This window comes from Callorhinchus milii, unplaced genomic scaffold (assembly GCF_018977255.1).
Source record: "Callorhinchus milii isolate IMCB2004 unplaced genomic scaffold, IMCB_Cmil_1.0 Scaffold9, whole genome shotgun sequence".
NCBI lineage: Eukaryota > Metazoa > Chordata > Chondrichthyes > Chimaeriformes > Callorhinchidae > Callorhinchus > Callorhinchus milii.
Genome location: NW_024704750.1, coordinates 18,164,580 through 18,173,913, shown reverse-complemented (window position 1 = coordinate 18,173,913; position 9,334 = coordinate 18,164,580).

The window sequence follows — 9,334 nt, the reverse complement described above, 5'->3', positions numbered from 1 at the left end:
CGGACGTCTCAAAGCGCTTCACAGGATTACGCTGCAAAGTGGACGGGACTCGTGTACTCTGTGGGGCGTATTTTCGCCGCGAACCGGAGACCTTCGGAGGAATATAGTCCGGGGCCTCGGAGGAATTCGGAGGTCAGCCGTGTGCACGGTTTTGCACTGAACGAGTAACCGTAACCTTTTCAACCGCTCGTCGCCTCCAGATGTTTTCTCATTTCATCAAAGTTTTCTTCCTGCGCCGGTTAAGTCGTTGTTACTCGACGCTACGGGGGGTGGTGGGGTGGGGGGGAAGAAGGATTACATGACACATTCGACTTAATTTTTGACTTTTTTGGGAAAAAAAACTGTTCAAGGACATCAACTGCTTGTTGGGAGACGTGACATCACCTCGAATTTCCATTTTCCTTCCTACAAGAGTTTAGCATTTCGGATTATAATTTCGCAACACGTTTTAAGGGGTTTTTCATGGCACTGGAAATATCTGTACGTTATTACTACGTAGCTCGTTAAGTGTATTTAAAAGAATCAACATGCCTAACGGAAACGATAATGAGTTAATCTCAGGTACGCCACGCTCTGTAAAATGTATCTTGTACAGTCAAATATTGTATAGGGCATATTTTAATGCTCGGCTCCGGTCAAAACAGACCTGCTATAAGTTTTAGCAATGGATGGTATTTTTAAAACAAATGGTACAGCATTAAATAGAAATAAACGTCTTAATAAGAACTGGATTGATTATTATTCATTTATGTAGAGATTAGTATGAGGAGATAAGAAAAGGTGCCATGTGATGTAACACATACACACTAACGTTTCATCTCAGCATTTTGCCAGACTGGTTATGTTATGACAAATGCAAGGACGAGTCAGAAGAAAAGAGCCAAGTCTTGATTAACAGTCTTTTCATATTTCAACCTTATAAGCCTCCCTTCTGAAAAGATAAACTCCAAAAACAACAACTTGCAATTTATATAGCGCCCCTCACGCCGGAGCACTTGACAGTGGCAGAGCAGGACGCTGAGCCGGGGGGAGGTGATCATAGGCACAGTTGAAGAGGAAGGTCTTCAGGTACAATCTAAAGATGGGGAAGGAGGGGACAAGGGGGATGAGAATTAGTTAAATTTACCTACTAAATAAATAAAGTTAACTACTGGAAATTATACCAGAAAACCTACAAGGTCTCAGTACTTTCTACCAAGTTAACAAAGCCTGAACTATCCTCACATCATTTAGAAAGGTCAAAACTCCTTTTCAAATGACATAGTCAGACACCTCAATATGACTGAAAGCAGCTTAATGAAAGTTAAACTCGGGGTAATTGCAGTACTTCGAGTGTGACAATGGCAATGTCATAATACGCCAGGGAGACCTCAAGAAAATGGGTTGAGGAGGAACTAATGGAGCATTTTTTAACCCTTTGGGAGTGTCAGCAAGGTTACCGAGTTGTGCTGTAGTTTTAGCTCACCCACTTAGTAAAATAACACCATTCCTGTAATGAAGCTACTCCAATTCCTAAGAAATGGCTATGTTACTAATGCAAAATATTAACCCGAATTCATTATAAAATACAACACACAATTTAAAGGAAAAAAATCAAAAANTGTCCTGTTCTCTTTCCATATTCTCTTCCTTATTCTTGCTAGCATTTTATTTCTTAATTTTTACTACTTTCTACTTCTTTTTCCGACCCATTTAACTTTTTTGTCTTGTTTCTTACCTTTGTTGACTGTTCCATGTCCCACTATCCATTCTAGTATGGATGGTGGCAGCAATACTTTTCAAAGTTATTACTTATTAGCTCAGAACTATCCTGACATGCTGATTATGAGGCCAACGGAAAGTGAAAAGCCTAAATGATTGGCAAATCATAGTCACAGCAAGATTTGTAAAATGAGTTGAACGTCGAGAACATGCAGGGGAAGATATCTTTGATGTCATAAATACGAATCAACACCTTTATCTGGCTTAAATTGGATAGAGGTGGTTGAAATTCTAAGGGAAATAAAAACAGTATTATTATAATTATTCGATAGCCTGGCAGCAACCCTAAAGTTTCAACACCTTGTGATTTACAAAGTCATAACCATCAACAGTATTTCATACTACACTTCAATTACTCGGGTAATAAATAAAAAACAGTTCAGTGTTAACGTGAGGCTTCATTTCCAAATTCAATTCGAAAAACAGGGTTGAAATAAGCGAAAGTTTATTTGGAAAAATAACACTGTTGCCAAAGCAATGAAAACGTATTTAAACATACAAAAATATTTACCTGGAAACTCAAAACAAGTATAACTAATTGTATGGTAGGATTTAAACTAAAATCTATGCCGTGTAAATTAATTATGAAAATACTGAAATATTAAAAGAATGTAATTATAAATTAAATAAAATTAATTATAAATTGAATAAAAAAGTTCAAAGCAGGATTTGAAATGACTCCCTTTGGTGGGGCCTCAGTGCAACAGCTTGCATTTAGTTCGTGCCTTCAGTGGCTTGGGACGTCCTGCGGACGTGAAAGGCGCTGTTTGGGTTTATGTTTATATAGCGGCCCACACAGGGTCACATCTCAAAGTGCTCGACAGTAGCGGAGCATGACACCAAGCCAGTCGAAGGGGAAGGAAGAGGCAAGGCGGAGAGACAGAGGAAGAGTGTTCCAGAGTTTCCGGGCGTATATAAATGTAATTTATTTGTTGTTGTGTATTGTAGTGTATTGGAGCATTTTACAGGCTAACTCATTGTGAGGATCCCATCTGAGCCCAATATTGATGACAGTAGCACATGTACACTTCCAGACTAATCACTGGACAGCCCCATCTAGATTTCTATTTATTTCACAGAAATATTTAAAGCCAAACCAAGGAGGTGGGGGAAAGAGTGTGGTGTCTGTGGACACAGTTGCAAATAGGTTTTTAAGAGCCTTTGAAAGACATGGGGGGGGGGGGGGGGGGGGTGAGTAGAGAGATTTAGGGAGACAGTTTCAAAGAATAGGGACATAACAGCTGAAGGCTTGGCTGCCGATGGTGTGGCATACGTACAAACGTATAATTGAATAAATTTCTGTTTATCATATAAAAAGATATTTAGTTAAACTCATTCAAAATCGATTTTTTTTTTGCATTCAAATGATGTGCAGGGTCCACAGTACAGTGCTGCTGATCATTTTCACAGTTAGAATGACTGTCTGTACGGTCGTTTGGTTGTAAGGCCTGCAATCCTGCAGGGAAAAACAGCTCTTTTACAATTGCAGTGTACTCAGTTTACATTCAGCGAGTTATTGGTAAACAGACTATTCACAGAGTTGAACTTAATTTCATTTTTTATTTTCCTACAATTTTCTCTTCCCCCCCCCCCACCACTTCTACTGAAAATATTTTGATTAATTTTTCATCCTACTAGGCTATGATTCCATAAGTGCCAGTGGCTCTGATAACTTAACCCAAGTGCCCATTGTTCATGTACAAGCTTTGATGGTGAGTACTGTATTGGAAAGTTGTTAGAATTCAGGGACCAATATAGCAGAGCCCAATCCTGAACTCACACAAATCCACATTATTCTCCAGCAGGGATCTCCAGTTTGTGATCAGATGTGGAAACCCTGGTATTGTTTCTTTCTTTTCTCCTCCATAGGAACACAAAAGCCAATTATAGCACCCCCAAATGAGCTCAGCCCCCAGTGAGATCAGTTAACTCAGTATAAACCAGTATTCAAATATTGAACCTCTGCTCTGTATGGCCTAGTTCTGCTTTACCCACTTGATCATCGGGGAGCTGCCCCAAAGTTAATTTCAAATAAACATTACTAAAAATATAACATTGAACAATTCTTGCATGATTTTAGTCAATTACATTGTCTCCAACCCCTGTTCAACATCCAGTTTTGTTCTCCTATCCTTTCTCTCCTGAATATACAACAACAACATTACATTTGTATAGCGCCTTTCAAGTCGGGAGGACGTCCCAAGGCGCTGATATATAATATTCTTTGCATTTGATATAATAATAATAATCGTTGCATTTGATATAGCGCTTTTCAAGTCTTCTAGACGTCTCAAAGCGCTTCACAGAATAGACTGTAAAGTGAATAGACCGGTTATTTGTGGGCAAAACGCAGCAGCCAATTGCGCACAGCTGTGTTTCACAAACAGTCGTGGATTGAAAATGACCAATTTATTATTGATTTGTTTTGTTTTTTGCATATAGCGCCTTATCCCATCATTGAGACATCTCAAAGCGCTTCACACTATATATTATACAGAATATAATGAAGTTAGTAACTCAGGCTGGGATTCAATCAATAATTTTTCTGACAAGCTTTCATTGAACAATTATTGGGATTGTATCATATTGGACTACTGGGATTGTGCATTTTATTACACTATTTTAGGGTATCTAGAGTACCATGTGATATTCTTTAAATGTTAGGGCCAGATAGATGGAATATAATTTTTTCTGCATATTTTATGTATGAGCCTGGCCAAGTGTTGCAAGGCTAACTCATTGTGAGGATCCCACCTGAACCCAATACTGTTGACAGCAACACACGCACACTTCCAGACTAATCATTGGACAGCAATCTAGATTTTCTATTTATTTCACAGAAATATTTACTACACATATTCGTGCACCAGATTCAGCTGCAATATTAAACTTTAGTAACAGAAACAATGTTTAATGTTATCTTACAAAACCGCAACAATTTATCTCTATGGGTAAATGTTTCATCAGTTTTTAACATGCTTAACAATAATAATAATAATCCTTGCATTTGATATAGCGCTTTTCACATTGGGAGGACGTCCCAAAGCGCTTCACAGAACACACTGTAAAGTGAATTGACTGTATATTTGTGGGCGAACGCGGCAGCCAATTGCGCACAGCAATGTCCCACAAACAGACGTAGATTGAAAATGACCAATTATTGTTTTTAGTTTTGGAGGGATTATTATTATTATTCAATAATATATTATTATTATAATATATTATTATTATTATTCAACAAGCAAGGGAATCGTTAGTTTAACAGGCAGCTGGAGTCAAAAATGCTCAAAATAACCTACAAAAATGCACAGCATAGGTTGATTATGCTATGATCAGTCGTGAGATATAAAATTGTTTTAATAACTGTTCAAGAGTTGAACAATTGAAAGTGCACTGTTAACAGCTAAATCTTCCATAATGTTATTCAAGGTAAATTTGACAGGGCACCAAACACTGCCTTTTTAATATTGCCAAACCTATTTTTGATATTTGTTCTTTAAACTAATAATGAAATGATCTGACATGCAGATGTCAACATATTGCTCAATCTTCACTATTACTACCAATTTAGGTGCTGGTTAGTCACATTTAGAGAGATTAGAGATAGCTCATATGATTTTATGGATTTCCTCACTGAAAGAATAAACTCTTACGTTCCACTAATTATTCCATTGTATCCCATGCAAGACCATAAAAGACTATTGTGATCCATCTAGCTAGACCCAAAATTCAAAGATACTCCTAGCCCTATATAGTTGCTTGCTCAACATACCACAAAAATATAATAATCAGTGGAGTAAATCACTGTGAGCAGTGCAATACAAAAGACCAAATAATTGATCATGGACAATGGCTGTTCGAGAGTGATTAGTATTTTATTTATACACAAGTGTATAGTTCCCAGCAGATTTCAAATGTTGAATTAATGAGTTTCTTACTTGTTAAATATGGTGCAAAACTGACGAAGCATTTAGCTGTAGAGGTGGCAATTCCATGTTATATTCACAGTTTCCATTACACCCATTTCTGAAAGGACCCAGTAGCTTAATGAGTGAGGGTCCAACTGGTGTGGATTAAGAGTCGAATAAAAACTAAAATTGTTTATACTTTGTAAGATTAACAATTTGACAGTTGTAGACGTGCCTGCTGTTTCCAGTACACTCACCTCGCAATATCCAAGAGCAAAGAGAAAACAAGACTAATAATAGCACCTTATCATAATGTTGAGACGTCTCAAAGTCCTTCACAGGATGTACTGTGAAGTGAATTGACTGCATATTTTGTGGGCAAAGCGCTTCACATGATATACTGTAAAGTGGTTTGACTGTTTTGTGGTGGGAGAGCATAAGTACTCTGCAGGCTCATGAATGTATGGACCAGCAGTGAATGACTTGTTCCCTTAATGAGCAGAATCGTCCCCTTCAGCATTTTCATGATCTTTCATGAATTTTACTCCATTATAATAGGAAAAACAAGAGTCCGGTGATGTCACATACTAAATTACAAACTATTTGAATTGGCCATTCTGAAATGGATCCAGAGTTTAAGTAATGCATCTCAACAAACGTTTGACTGTGGAACAATTTAGAGACATTTGAACTCTAACCAGCAGAAAAGGTTTGGAAGAGAGGGGAGTGAATAAATAAGTCTGAATAAAGATTCATGCCCTGACTACTTCTATGTTGAATTCATTCCCCCTCCCTTCCTCCCAACTATACTTCCCATCTTTTCCAGTAATGGAAATATAACTGACTATATATTTTCTATATATATATATATATGTAGCCATGAGACTCCTGGTTTTGCTATTTTAAATGGAATATATATATTAAGTTTTATATATATATATCTGCATATTCGCAACCAGTCTTTGTGTTGAAGTTTTTTCAAGGAATTATTAAAGCCCTGAACAAAAATTGGAATCTTGGATCTTCTGGCAGCTTTAAAGGGAAATATCCTCCAATGGAAAAATTCACATGAAAAAAAAAGCTCTTCAAAGAATCTATTAAAAAGACCTCTTAGGTAAGCCAATTTGAACTGCCTCAGGAGAGAAAGACTTGCTTGGCTGATGATGATAATCCCTGTGTTTGTTATTGTTATTTATGGAATTCCATCCCCCAGTCACTCCGCCTCGCCCCCTCTTTAGCCTCCTTCAAGTCCCACCTCAAGACCCTCCTCTTCGACCATGCCATCGGCCCCCCCTTCCCCTCCCTTCTCCCCTCCCCCGCGACCCCAGCTCGGGTCTGAAATGCTGTACTCTGTCCAGCGCCTTGGGAGGTCCTCTCGACATGAAAGGCGCTATACAAATGTAATCTTGTTGTTGCTCCTCATTAAGTTGTTGAGGCATCTCAAAGCACTTCACAGAATTTACGGTAACACAGTGAATTTTTGTAGGTGAATGCAGTAGCCAAAATGCACACAGCGTTGTCCCACCACCAACCATGAAAGTAAATGAATAATTTTTATCTGCAGAATTGTTGGCCAGGATACTGGGAGAAAAGCTTTCTTCTCTTTTCGAATAGTGCAACTGGATCTTAAACATCCCTCTCGAACATACAACAGATGGGATTTCAGTTTAACATCTCATCTGAAGGATCTCTGGCAATGCAGTGATTCCCCAATATCTACTAAAATGAATAATAATCCTTGCATTTGATACAGCAAGCGACTTATCATGTCGTCGAGACGTCTCAAAGCACTTCACAGGATATAGCACAAAGTGAATTGACTGTGTATTTTGGGGACAAATGCAAGGATATCCAAGGATATTGAATGCAAGGATTATTATTACGAAAATGATGGCAAGGTTTGACAATGGCCTTGTGTAACAAAAAATCTCTTCAATCTTGTAGAATAGTGTTCAACTGCCAGCTTTCAAGCTAAATTTACCCTTCACTTTTCCATGTTTGAATTTTGCTGAGCTGATGTTCAACTTCAGCAATTCTTGTTGCAAGAACACAATTGAAAACTAATAGCTCTAGTTTTATTTGAATATTCATCCAGCAATATTAAAAATTCAAAGGTGTACCTGAAACAAACCTACCTCTTGAAACAAAATGACCGAAACAAACTTCTGGATGGGATTTAAGATCAAAAGGATGCAGATACTTCAGACGTTGTTGCTAAGAAATAAAATAGATCATTTCAGAGATAGAAAATGTCTGTTCTCTGTAGCAATTCAATTGTATAGCACTGGTTCAAGCTGTGAAGCACAGTAATATTTTCAGATTATATCCCAAAGAGCTCAGCCATTTTATTTAATCAGTATCTCTGTCTCTGCCATCTGTGATCTTAATTTTTCTGAATATTGTACAAAGTTACCATCGTGTCTGGAGAACAGTCTGGCTCCCTGCATGCTCCCAGATATACATAGTGCAAACCAGATTGCCTGTTACACCAGGAGATCAACCAATATAATAACTCTTAATAGAGCTACTGATCTTAGCAGTCAGTGGATTCACTAACCCGTGACGTCAACATTCTTGTCATTTGAATTAAGCATTTTATTTTGCCTCCACTGTACAGTTTGGCTCAGGATCTCCATCCAGTCTTCCCTCAAAATGTTAGTAGATTTTACCTTTAGTTTGCATGAACAGAAACAAATAGGAAGTGTTAAAAAGATTTAAAAAGGAGTACTAATGACAACATGCAACTTTAAAATGCAAATATTGCTGATTAATCATAGGCTCTAATAGCTACTACAGTATTCCATCACTAATAATAATTCTTGAATTTCATATTACTTTATCACGTCATTGAGACATCTCAAATCTCTTCACGTGATTTACTGTAAAGTGCAGTGACTATATATTTGTAGGCATACAAGGCAGCTAATTTGAGCACAGCATTGCTACACAAACAGCCTTTAAATGAATGACTAATTTTACCTGGGGAATTGTTGGCCAGGACACCGGGAGAGAAATTCCCTTCTCTTTTCGAATTGTGCCAGGGCAACTTTAATAATTCGAACCAAAAATCTGCCTTTTTAATTATAAATGAAGTGCTTCTGCAAACATATAATTATTGTAGAGAATAAATGTACAGAACAATTTACATCAATAAAGGAATAAAAGTTTTAAACGTGTTCCACAATTTTACTCTGTGTTACTACTTTAGCGATCAAAAGGTCAATCTGCCTCATAACATTTATTGAAAAGATCTTTCAGGTCTTGCAATTAACCTTAGTGGCAAAATAAATTGAGGTATTTTATGGATCACTGGCACTTTACAATTCAAGTACTGAAAGTTTAACTATATTTGCAAATAAATGTCAATCGCATCACAAGAGTACTTACAAAATGGTCAATCATTCTCCCTTAAGAGTACTGTTTCACTCATTATGCAACAGTATCTAAATATTTCATTGCGCAACACAAGACCTTTCATAAGAAGTTGTTAGCATGAAAAAGATGACGAGATGTACTGTACCTGCAGCATTCAACTGCTTAGCATTGAAAATCATAATGCGACTCAAAATGACTAAACTGATAACGTTCAGTAAGGTGATTAATGAAACTAAGTTTCATCTTCAGCATAGTGACTACAGAATCTATCAACCATGAGAAGCAAAATA